This window comes from Trematomus bernacchii, unplaced genomic scaffold (assembly GCF_902827165.1).
Source record: "Trematomus bernacchii unplaced genomic scaffold, fTreBer1.1, whole genome shotgun sequence".
Classification (NCBI taxonomy): domain Eukaryota; kingdom Metazoa; phylum Chordata; class Actinopteri; order Perciformes; family Nototheniidae; genus Trematomus; species Trematomus bernacchii.
Genome location: NW_022987609.1, coordinates 3,639,521 through 3,653,148, shown reverse-complemented (window position 1 = coordinate 3,653,148; position 13,628 = coordinate 3,639,521).

The window sequence follows — 13,628 nt, the reverse complement described above, 5'->3', positions numbered from 1 at the left end:
AAGAGAAGTAGTTAACTCAGCCTCCATACATTTTCATATCAAATTAGCGTGTTAATAAAATAAGCTATCATGGCTTATACTTGCATATCCAAACAGAATCATGAAAGCCTGTTGGTAGAGTCAGGCACACGAGTCCATTTGAGTGTGTGCGCCGCAGCCGCGGCGCCAGGATTTCAATTGTGGGTGGGCCAATGTAATTTCGGCTGGGCCTGTTCTAATAGATGTTTCTCGTTAACAAACATGTAATAAAAATAAATGCCTGCATATCATTGTAGGCAACTGTGTAATGCATATTTCCTATAGTAAAGACACTTTTTCTAAACCCTTCTCTTTTCAACATTTTCACTTATGAGAAGCTTAAATATTATTTAAATGATTAAGCGGCACGCCGCAATGAGGCCCCGGCTCCACGAGGACGAAAACGGGTTGAATCCGCATATTTCTCATGCGTATAGCCCTCTAAGCTCGACGTGTGTTATACTGCATGTTATTTAGTTTTGGTTCACAATACATTGATACGTTTAGAAACAAAGAGCATACAACGGCAGAATATGGAATAATGAGCGAACACCTGATGTGTGTCTGTGTGGTAAGACCGCAGCGTGCTGTCCTTTAGCGGATCTAGCGAAGTGAGCGGCCGTGCGCAAAAGGCACTGGTTCTCTGACGCGGCACTTTTCAGAGGCTGCAGATTTATCATTAGGCTACTTCCTTCTGATACTGCAGAGCTTTCATGAGCTGAAGGTCTATACGTTTCATACTAAAGCAGCTGGGCAGCAGATACTGTTGCTTCACACTCATAAGCTTTGCTGATGTGGGCTGGAGAATGCCTGCCGCGTCTGGGTGCGCTCTGGTAGTTGCAAATGGCATGACATTTTAGCTCTACGTTTCTTAATCATTTCCCCAGATATTTAGTCTCAATATGAAATGAGGAATCTCTTGCTTTGCACACGTGAGAATTATGTCCGGTAAAACTTTACGTGTTCCCGATTTTTCTCAATGATCTCTCCCTGTCGGCCCTCTGGATTGAGTAGCTGATGGAGGATGGTTCCATGGTCAGACTTCTCGCACTGTCTGTAGTTTGTATTTCTCTCCATAGCTATTGCATGAGCTGCGCTGCATTCGTGTTTACTGAGAGCATAGTCGATGTGTTTCCAGTCCCTGTAACCATGGCGACTGAATGTATCTTCTCCGCCGGCCCCGCCTCTCTCACTAAAATGCCGGCACATTTGACAAAACACACTGTCCTTGCTAATGCTATACTCCAAGAATGTGTAGGCCTACTTGTCATACCAGTGGGCAGCGGAGCTCCTTTTCTTTTGTCCGAAAAGTGTCTGAGGGTACTTTATGAGCTTTGGCTGTGTAGCCGCCGGGTCATCTATGGCTGAGAGGTCCGGCACTGGGATGCTATTTTCTGTTATCCTGCAACGGGTGCTACGTCCCGCAGAGGGACTGAGCTCAGCTGGGGCACAACATTAAACACACTCTCGTCTCTCTAAGGCGGCACCTGCTGTGAGGATGACTCTTCTTACTCTTTCAAATGAAAACCTGAACATCGATTGTTGTGACATCGTTAGTGAGTGCGGTATATTTTTTGTGTCTGTCCAGTCCACTGTCCTCCTTCATCTGCGCGCGCCCGCGAGACGTTCTACGATGTGTTTGCTCCCGGGCTTCCACTATGAGTTCGGTCCAAATTCACATTTTACGTTGCCTGATTACATTAATTCATGTTGCTTTTAATTTTCTACGTTTTTTTTAAAGGGAAACACATGTTACAGGCTTGGCCTGTCACTTTAAGAGTAGCAGCCGCAAGGGGTTGTGGGTTTTTGGAAGTCCGGTGTGTGTAAAATGTGATGGCCAAGGCGAAGTGCGGAGGTATGAAGAGAGAGACGAAAGTATAGAGAAAGTGGTCAGAAAAGGAGTATAGTGTCTAGTTTGTATGTATTCAATTCAGTGTCCATGTAATTGAAGAACGTAAATAAACGGAGGTTCTTCCCACGGCACCCGAACGCATCGTCTTCATCCTTTTTCCCCTCGAAATATCTGGACAGCTAGTTACCGGCTGACAACGAGCCAAGTCAGAAACCACCGGTGTGTATCCGAAACTACGGTTTCGGTGCCGAGATACCGTCAGTATAAAAGGTAACATTGGGGGCTCGTCCGAGATTTTTTTTTTTCTACGGGGGAGAAGAGTGGAGTGGATTTAATGGCAGCGTTCGGAGCTAACGCTAATGCTAATCACAGACTGAGACAAGCTGATGCAGCTAACGGAAAAAGCCCACGGAAAAGCCCTAATCCATTCTTGGTGAATATTGATGAGGCTGTTCAAAGTCAGGTGGACATGTTTGACCAGACAATTATGGATTATACTGGGTATGGGGACTGCACCAACCCCTTTCTGACTAGCATGGAGCTAACGCTAGCCGGAGCCGCAAGCTACGCCACGCCGCCGGAAGCATCACTGGCGCCAACTAACCCTTTCATCATGCCGACAAAGGAGCAAGCACAGCCAAATAGTGAGTTTCTCACCCCCTTTCCACCAAAATGTGACCGTTTAATGAGCATGGTATCAACTTCAGCTAAACCAGCTAATCCTTTCACTTCCATGGACTATAGCCACTCTATGCCGACCATCCCAAGTTACTCAGCTCATTCACAGTGCCTTCAGCCGCCAGTGTCACCATTAACACCCTGTATGCAGCAGCCTGCCACACTGCCTTGTAAAGTACAAGCTCACACATGCTCAGCTGTGCACTGTGGGACCGCACCTGGCCAGTGTGAGTGCGATCAGCCTAACATGAGGAGAGCTTGGTCTGAACCACGCAGCTCTGCAGCTCGTGCAGCACACAGAGAGGACTATATGGACACAAGTGATGAAGATGAACACCGTGGACACAGAGAGAGAATACCAACATTACGCCCAAGCCAGTTTGATGGGGCTGGCTCGTGGAGAGACTTCCTCTTCCATTTTAAAGGATGTGCTGAGGCTAACCACTGGTCAGAGAGGACTATGGCTGTGCATCTCAGATTCAGCTTGACTGGACCCGCGGCTGCCATCATCCACAAGAACCCCAGATCTACTCGCTGGAGTTATCAGCGGATGGTGAGTGAGATTGAGGCGGCCTACGGACCGTGTTCAGAACATGCTGCTGCCATAGGCATTGAACTGAGACAGAGAGTCAGAGGACCGGGGGAGGCCCTGCACCTGTTAAGAGACGACATCTATGAAAAAGTGTCAATTGTGTATGCTGACCGTAATGAGCCGGAGCAGGACGTCATCAGTGTGGAGATTTTCACCAACGCCCTTGCCGATGCAGAAGTGATCCAAAGACTACTGGAGGACAAGCCGCGCACCTTGGCTAGAGCCTATGAGATAGCCCACAGGTATGAAGCCACCAGACGGGCTGCCAGAGCCGTCACACAGCTAATGCAGTCTGGTTATCGCAATGCTGCAGAGCGGAGACCCAGGGCAGCTATGGTGCACGAAAATGCTAATGTTTCCGCCTGTATGGAGGCTTTCGGGGTGGCTGAAGAGTGGGCTGCGGAGCCCGCTAGCACCCAGAGTAAAGCACCGAGGTTTAACCAGCAGTGGTCGCCTAACACCGCGTTTCCACTACAGCGCGCAGCCCGGTTTAAGAGGGCTGTGACGTCAGCGGCCCGTTTGTGGTTGCGTTTCCACTTGGCCTAGTACCGGCCGGCTGGTCCTAATTCTCAGTTTTTCTGGCCTCATAAAATCGTGGGGCCAGGGCCAGAGGCAACCGGGCTGTGTTTGTGACGTCAACGCTCTCGGCTGCTGATTGGTCGGAGAGAATCGTCACAATCTGCGCGCGAGATAATCCATTTTTACAAACAGCATTTTTGTTAACGGAGGAGCTACAACAATGGCAAAGAAAAGCACACCATGGTCGGTCGAGGAAGTGACGACGTCCATTATATTGCAGATGATAAGGTCCAGCGGGTGCTCGACGGGACAACTCGCAATATCAAAGTCTTTCAGGAGGTCTCTACACAGACACTGGACTCTCCAACGGCGTTACTGGAGTCTGCATGGTACGTTTTTGCTAACGCTGTGTTATTTGCTTGAAAGCTTTGTGTCCCTGCTTTGTGTCCCTATCTGTTTTAAAGCTCACTTCTAACAAATAAGTCTATTTTATCCTTACATTTATGTTCGACAACCCCGATGGAGCCCCGAAGGCTAGCTAGGCAGATAGCATTAGCGAGAGCTATTGTTTGCTAACACCATATGTGCCATTGTTTACGTTCAGTTTGTCTTTTCTATAGTTGTTGTTGCTATTTATAGTATTGTGCTGCAGTAGTTTGTGGAATTTACAAGTCATGTTTCTGTTCTAGATGATTACATTGGGACTAGCGAGGAGGAACAGCGAGGAGGACACAACGTCCTCTGCATCAACAGCACAAACCGAGGAGGAGAGGATCTGGCCCTGCAGGAACGGCAACTGGCCCAGCAGAATCAATGCCATGTCTTATCTTATTGCTTGTTGATAAATAATTGCACCCACCAGCGATCGCACAGAAAGATGGCATCATCTAGGCGTCCCTCTGCAGTCAGAAATATCATAAACACCATCGTCCACAAAGCACTGTACAGGGGTTTATGGATTTAAGAGAATACTTATCACAGTGAAACCTTTATCATCTGTTGCAATTAAAGCAAATAAGAGAATAAATACTTGGTTAAATAATACATTTTAACTCTTTAGCAGGACAACTCTGCATACTGTTTGAAATTGAGTTTGCTAGCTTGAGGTCCTCCTCTAAAACATAACATTACATAATGGTATTAAGAATACATGATAAATACATGTAGAAAAATTACTCAATTGTAATACCCTCGTTGTGCTAGACTCAAACACATTGCTTATATATTTCAAAGAGAAGAGAACAAAAGAAAACACCTATACAAAGAGAGCGGTGCACAGCGCTTAATATTTACTTGCACTATATTTCTGTTGATCTGGGTTATTGTGTTGCACTGTTGGAGGAGCCTGTGACCTAAGATGTTCATTGTCATAACTACACTAGCTATGTTCGTATGACAAAATAAAAAACCTTGAACCTTGAGGCTGTGTCTTTCAGACAAACCATCATAATCATATTATTTTATGCTGTGGATACTTTAGCCTCCATCCATGTTAACAATTTTTTACACTTGCATTTATGAATATAGTTCTGTTGTGTTTTACACTTTTGTATTTATGTTTATAGTTTGCTTTGATATTTGCTTAATTTATTAGATTATTATTATGGGGGCAGTACTTGTGCTTGAAATTCAAATATTTACTAAATAGTCAATTCTGATAACATTTTTTTGGTTTAAATAATTTGACAAACACATGTATGTGAAAAAGAAAAGATGTATTTATGTTCAATACAATACAATGAATATTTAGGTATTACACGTAGGTTTTCCTCAGGCATCCTGAAGTTCTCCACCCACTGAGTGTGTGAAAGATGGAACAATCACATTCCACCACTCGGTAGCTCGGTCGGTAACTTCTGAAATACACAAACAAAAGCATACATATTTTAATACGTAAAAGTGGTAGCTACAATTAATTAAATACTTGAAATACTTTGGTCGTATAGGGAGAGTGAGCCTAAACACATTGCTAGTTAGCGAACGTTAGCTTACCAAGTAGCATTGTAGTTAGTAGTGATTCGAGTCGTCCTGTAGTCTCTGCGGCGTAGGAGGACTGCCCGAACTCTCGCGTCAGCTTCTTCTATACCTCGTCTTGCTATACGTCGCCTCTTTCGAAACAACTCTTGTCTATTTCTTGTGATAATAAACCACACAGCAAAAAACAAGCAAACGATCGCTTTCACATCTCCATTGTTGTGTCGCATTGAAGATGACGTCACGGCAGTTTTAAGCAGCGTCGCTCCGCCTACACTGTTACTATAGATACTGACCCGGTTCCTAAACTGTAATGGAAACGCGCCACAAAGTGAGCTGGTCCTAACGAGGCCGGGCGCGGCCAAAGGAGGCCGAGCGGGGCCGAGCGAGGCTGTGTAGTGGAAACGCGGCATAACAGAGCTAAACCTGTACAAATGAACTCTAGAGAAGTCATCTGCCACAACTGCTCTGGTGTGGGGCACATACAAAGGAACTGTCCCTCTTCCCGAAAACGCAAACAGCATGCACCTAATAACACTCCAGCTCCTGACTCAGGTACGGTGGTCACATGCAATAAAGGCTCTGATGATGACATGAGTATCCGGATACTGATACAGGGACATGAACTGTGTGCTCTGCTCGACTCTGGCGCTCGGAGGAATGTACTCCCCCTCCGCCACTTCAACGCCATTCCTGTTGAATCGAGGCCTCAAATCCAGCCATCCATCGTACAAGTATTACAAGGCATCGGTCCCGAGGGCATCGCTGTCCGAGGGGAAGTCAACCTGCCAGTTCAAGCCGGAAGCAAGGTAACCAATGTGAACTTTATTATAGCAGACACAGCTGAAAATACAGAGGTTATCCTGGGGCACCCTTTTCTGCTGCAGTCACATGCTCACTTGGACTATGGTCGCAGGGAAATCACCCTCTTCGGTGAGAGAGTGCCTCGCTCAAAACCCAGCAGACAGCCTGAAGTGCACCTCGTCAGGGTATCCCGCACAACAGTATTGGAGTCGGGGTGTGAGTATGTGGTGCCTGGTACTGCCCGCCTCCGCTCTGCTGTTAACAAAGATATGATGCTGACCCCCACTAAAGGCTTTGTTGAGAGACAGCACGTCCTGGCAGCCCACATTGTTGTACAGACCCGGCATTCCTCCAACATTCCCATGCGGATTTACAATCCTGGTCCTGCATCTGTTACTCTGAAGAGAGGGGTGGTGGTCGGAGTTCTTCAGCCAGCGGAGGTGTTGGGAGAAGTGGATCTCCATCCGACCAAGTCCCCAGTAACATCAGACCCCAATGACTTTCCTGTTATATCTGTGCCCAGTCATCTACAGGACATGTATGCAGAGAGCTGTGCTCACCTGTCTGAGGAGGACAGAGCCGGGCTAGCTCACGTGCTACGGAGGTTCGGTGATGTCTTCTCCACCGGGCCCACTGACCTTGGCCGCACCAGCTTAGTGCAGCACGACATACAGACTACTCCTGGGCAGCCTGTGAAGCAGCCGCCACGCAGAATGGCCAGAGACAAACAGATTGCTGCAGATCTGCAGGTACAGCAGAGCCTGGAGTCTGGTGTAGCTCATCCCAGCAACAGCAGCTGGGCTGCACCTATTGTCATGGTGAGGAAGAAAGACCAAAGCCCGCGATTATGTGTGGATTACAGACCCCTTAACGAAAGGACTATTAAAGATGCCTATCCCCTGCCACGTATTCAGGACACTCTGGACACACTCTCCAATGCCAGGTACTTCAGTACACTAGACTTGACTTCAGGCTACTGGCAGGTGGAATTGACACCAAGGGCCCGCAAAGCCGCAGCTTTCTGCACTCGCAAGGGGCTATTTGAATGGAACGTCATGCCCTTTGGACTGTGCAATGCACCGGCCACGTTTCAGAGGCTAATGGACAGAGTATTAGTGGGATTGCAGTGGGAGACCTGCTTGGTGTATCTCGATGACATCATCGTCCTGGGGCGGGACGGTTCCGAAATGCTAAGCCGGCTCAGTGAAGTGTTCGCCAGGCTACGAGGAGCTAACCTGAAGCTGAAACCGTCAAAGTGCTGCCTTTTCCGGGAGAAGGTGGGTTACCTTGGCCACATTGTCTCAGCCCAGGGTGTGTCTACTGATCCAGAGAAGGTGAAGAAAGTGGCAGAGTGGCCTACGCCTCGTAACATCTCTGAGGTACGTCAGTTTGTGGGCCTGGCATCATATTACAGACGCTTTGTGGAAAACTTTGCTACGATAGCTAAACCTCTTCACGAGCTGACCAAAAAGTATGCACGATTTAATTGGACAGAGGAATGCCAGGAGGCATTCACAGAGCTGAAAGGACGACTGTCAACAGCTCCTGTCCTAGGCTACCCCCTTGACAGCGGCGAGATGCTTCTCGACACCGATGCTAGTGACTGGGGAATCGGAGCAGTCCTCTCCCAAATCCAGGGGGGTGAGGAGAGGGTGCTAGCCTATGGAAGCAGGAGGTTGTCAGCCACAGAACAAAACTATTGCACCACCAGACGTGAACTTCTGGCAGGCGTGGAGTTTGCCTGTCACTTCAGACAATACCTGCTTGGCAGACCATTCACTCTCCGGACTGATCACAGCAGCCTGCGCTGGTTAACCAGGTTAAAAGAACCAGAGGGACAGCTGGCCCGCTGGCTAGAGAAGCTGGCAGAGTATGATTTTCAGGTGGTTCATCGACCGGGGAGACACCACCAAAATGCAGACGCACTTTCCAGGAGGCCCTGCAGGGAGTCGTGCCCCTGCACAGTGCCAGAGCATGACAGCGAGCGACACCAGCATAAGGGGGTCCAGTGTGACCTGACAGACAGTACAGCTGAAGTTGCCATATATACTCCCACAGAGCAACCTCTAGTGGGGGTAGCTGAGCCAGAGTTTCCTCCAGTGGGGGTAGAGGATGCCTGCAGTGACAACAATAACAACTATGACCTGCTAAATCCAAGCATCAACTGGAGGAAACTCTGGCTCAGCTACCCCCACTAGAGGTTGCTCTGTGGGAGTGTATATATGGCAACTTCAGCTGTACTGTCTGTCAGGTCACACTGGACCCCCTTATGCTGGTGTCGCTCGCTGTCATGCTCTGGCACTGTGCAGGGGCACGACTCCCTGCAGGGCCTCCTGGAAAGTGCGTCTGCATTTTGGTGGTGTCTCCCCGGTCGATGAACCACCTGAAAATCATACTCTGCCAGCTTCTCTAGCCAGCGGGCCAGCTGTCCCTCTGGTTCTTTTAACCTGGTTAACCAGCGCAGGCTGCTGTGATCAGTCCGGAGAGTGAATGGTCTGCCAAGCAGGTATTGTCTGAAGTGACAGGCAAACTCCACGCCTGCCAGAAGTTCACGTCTGGTGGTGCAATAGTTTTGTTCTGTGGCTGACAACCTCCTGCTTCCATAGGCTAGCACCCTCTCCTCACCCCCCTGGATTTGGGAGAGGACTGCTCCGATTCCCCAGTCACTAGCATCGGTGTCGAGAAGCATCTCGCCGCTGTCAAGGGGGTAGCCTAGGACAGGAGCTGTTGACAGTCACAGAACAAAACTATTGCACCACCAGACGTGAACTTCTGGCAGGCGTGGAGTTTGCCTGTCACTTCAGACAATACCTGCTTGGCAGACCATTCACTCTCCGGACTGATCACAGCAGCCTGCGCTGGTTAACCAGGTTAAAAGAACCAGAGGGACAGCTGGCCCGCTGGCTAGAGAAGCTGGCAGAGTATGATTTTCAGGTGGTTCATCGACCGGGGAGACACCACCAAAATGCAGACGCACTTTCCAGGAGGCCCTGCAGGGAGTCGTGCCCCTGCACAGTGCCAGAGCATGACAGCGAGCGACACCAGCATAAGGGGGTCCAGTGTGACCTGACAGACAGTACAGCTGAAGTTGCCATATATACTCCCACAGAGCAACCTCTAGTGGGGGTAGCTGAGCCAGAGTTTCCTCCAGTGGGGGTAGAGGATGCCTGCAGTGACAACAATAACAACTATGACCTGCTAAATCCAAGCATCAACTGGGTGAGTGATATTCCCAACACCAGTTTATTCTCTGGGTGGACTCAAGAACAGCTGAGAATGGCTCAGGAATCTGACCCTGACATTGCACCAGTAAAAAAGTGGATGGATGAAGGGAGAGGCCGGCTGCCATATGCAGACATAGCCCACTTGAGCCCCGCTACCAAATCATACTGGGCACAGTGGAATAGACTTAACCAGAAAGATGGAGTGCTAATGAGGAAATATTATAGCACTGAAGGAACAACGTTTTACCCCCAGATTGTGCTGCCTCATATGTACCGCAGTTCAATGATGGAGCAGATGCATGATGGTCCTGTGGGAGGCCATTTTGGAGTAGAAAGAACTCTCACACGCCTGCAAACCAGATATTTCTGGTATAACATGAAGGACGATGTCACACTCTGGTGCCGCACCTGCCCCAGCTGTGCTGCTAAAGCTCGCCCGAAGAAAACTCCTCGAGCGGCTATGGGCACGGTGCGAGTCGGTGCCCCCATGGAGAGGATTGCAGTTGATGTGATGGGCCCTTTAAATGAAACAGAGAGACACAATAGCTACATACTAGTAGTGCAAGACTACTTCAGTAAGTGGGTAGAAGCCTATCCAATCCCAGACCAGCAAGCATCCACGGTGGCAGAAAAGATCGCCTCTGAGTGGGTGTGTAGGTACGGAGCTCCCCAGTGCTTGCACAGTGACCAGGGCACAAATTTCGAGTCAGCTGTTTTCCAGGGGATGTGCGAGCTGCTGGGGATCGACAAGACTCGAACTACCCCATTTCACCCACAGTCTGATGGACAGGTAGAGCGCTTTAATGCCACTCTGCAGAAAATCCTGGCTACTACTGCAGACAGATGTCACTGGGACTGGGATCTCATGATGCCTTATGCACTCATGGCTTATAGAGCAACTCGACACAGCTCCACCGGATTGACACCAAATATGATGCTTTTTGGAAAAGAAGTCACTGAGCCAGTCGACCTGGTCGCTGGTTTGCCACCTGACAATGACAATATCGACACTAACACCCCCCCTCAATATGTCATGAAACTGAGAGAACGTCTGGAGCTGTCTCACCAGCTAGCACGAGAAGCTCTTGGGAAATCTGTTGAGCGAGCTAAAAAACAGTATGACAAAAACATTTGTCAAACCCAACACAAAGTGGGAGATGCAGTCTGGCACCTGATTAAAGGCACCAAAAGGGTTAAAAACAAGGTACGAAAGTTTCTGCCATCCTACGAGGGCCCTTACTTCATTGTAGGCATGTTGGATGACCTGATCTATAGACTCAAAAAGAGCCCCAGAGCCAAAGTCAAAGTTGTCCACCATGACAAGCTCAAGCCTTATTATTCCAGGACCCCCATTAGACAACAGCTGGGTGTTCAAAGACACAGAAGCCTGTGGAGGTGCCGCCCCCTCAGCCAGACCTCAACTCATCTGACACAGTCATCGGGCCTCTCCACCTGTGGGACCCCCCATCAGACGCAGAGGATCCAGCTGTGGAGGCCCTCGAGGACCCAGGTTCTTCACTGCCAGTCACGCCGAGCAGCAGCTGGCTTCATGACAGACTTCCTCTGACTCAGCGCCCTTCCAGGGCCCCGGCCAGTGATCCCCTACGGATTTCCACCCCTCTACAGAGACCCCAGCGAGTCCGCAGAGTTCCTGACATGTTAGGTGACTGGGTCAGTCACTAGGGTTTGTTAAAGTTGAACCTGAGTCAGGGTGTCAGCAGGTTTGTTCCTAACTCAGTAAAGGAAAAAAAAGTTCCAGAGTAATTCTATGCTCTTAAGCTAAAGTTATTTAATTATATTGTTATACATCCACAGTTTGTGGCTCTATTTCATTTAGTTGCCTGTGGTAATGAGTAATGTGGATACTGTTTTACTGCTTTGACACTTGATGCAGGATGTAACTGGTTAGAGAAACCAAACAGATGGTACAATTGTAATGCCTAAGAGCCACATCATATATAGAGTGAAGTCACACAGTGTTGAATTTAACTGGGTTGATTAACTACATCACAGTATGTTATGTACATGTCAGCATGTGTGTTTATACACCTTTGAAACGTTAAAAAAAAAGGATCTATGCAGTATGCTTCGTGGACATTTTTATGGACATTGCCTCATGATTCAAGCTGTTTCCACAGCAAGGAAGACGCCTTCAAGGACTGTGGGAAATGGGGATTATTGTGGGGAATGTGTTGCCATTAATGTTTCATGCTTTCCTTTTATAATGTTTACATGCTGGAGTGATGTTAAGGGTTGTTTTATCATCATCCAGAGTGGGGGTAGTGTTACAGGCTTGGCCTGTCACTTTAAGAGTAGCAGCCGCAAGGGGTTGTGGGTTTTTGGAAGTCCGGTGTGTGTAAAATGTGATGGCCAAGGCGAAGTGCGGAGGTATGAAGAGAGAGACGAAAGTATAGAGAAAGTGGTCAGAAAAGGAGTATAGTGTCTAGTTTGTATGTATTCAATTCAGTGTCCATGTAATTGAAGAACGTAAATAAACGGAGGTTCTTCCCACGGCACCCGAACGCATCGTCTTCATCCTTTTTCCCCTCGAAATATCTGGACAGCTAGTTACCGGCTGACAACGAGCCAAGTCAGAAACCACCGGTGTGTATCCGAAACTACGGTTTCGGTGCCGAGATACCGTCAGTATAAAAGGTAACACACATGTTTGCTCTTATTTTATTATGTAATCGTTAGTTTATAAAATGTTGGAAACTATATTTTCGCCCAGTCATTTTTGATCAATGAATGGGTGGGCCCAGTGACAGAGTGGGTGGGCCCACCCATAACGCCGCGGCTGGTGCGCCGGTGTCTGAACGCTCACTCACTGCTAGCTATGTAGCTAACTGTGGGCTACATAGCTTGCATTGTTATGGATCTAAAGGTAGCAAAAACTAACTTTCATAGCACAGCTTTTCTTTACTTCTCACTTAATACAATAAAGAAACAGACCGTATAGTACAGCACAAACAACACAAATGATCAATACTTACATATATTTTCACTTGTAGTATTATAATAATTGAAATGCTGGTTCTTCTGGGGGTGTTCTATCCACGCTCAGCTATCGCGCCGCAACTGCACTGTACAATCGCTGGAGGACTGGGCTGTCACTCAAAAACTAGCCAATGGGGACGCACCCCAGAAAGTCCCGCCCACCTGGGACGTTTGTGTTAAAATCGAAAACAAAAAATGAGGGAGCGCAAACGAGAGAGCAAAAGTCTGATCATTGAGAAAGAAGCAAAGAGAACTGCAAACAAAAGATATGTTAAAACAAAGAAAAAAGACTTATAGTTTACATGATTACACAAATGATTTGTTTGCAACTTATAGTTTTATTTTTTAAATTAAATTAATTTTGCTTGACTCAGTTTTTTTTTCTCTTAAACTCTCAGTTTTGCTTGATTCTGAGAAAGTGTTGTTTTATCTTTATGAAACTAAACTAATCCCATAGACGCAACAGCATAAGATTAAGTTGACCTGTTAAAGTTATTAATGTTAGGTAGGAAATAGAATTGCACCAACAAGATCTTCTTGAAATAAAAATAATTTGCATTGATTTAAAATCCCAAGAATGAATCCACAACTCTAGAGAGACATTAAAACTCAACTTCAGAAAAAATTATAAATGAAACAAAAAGGAGAGTCTGCAGCCAACTAATGGGCCTATGATGCTGTTTAAAAAACAGGGGGGCTATGTGAACATTAACATACTCAATAAGACAATGCTAGATGTATAGAATTTACAATTTTTTTCAAACTCCTTCATCAACCTTGTAATCATGCTAGTGTTTGCTAATTTCTTCGTAAGTATATTTCATATAAAAAAAGAAAATTATGCCGCTACATGAAGAGTAAAGGGATCCCCAAAGTCTTACAGGTACATCGTCTCAAAAACACGATTTTTTCATTTGTGCCAATCCATCATGTCCACCATTTTCTAAACTAAAGTGGTGACAACGACAGA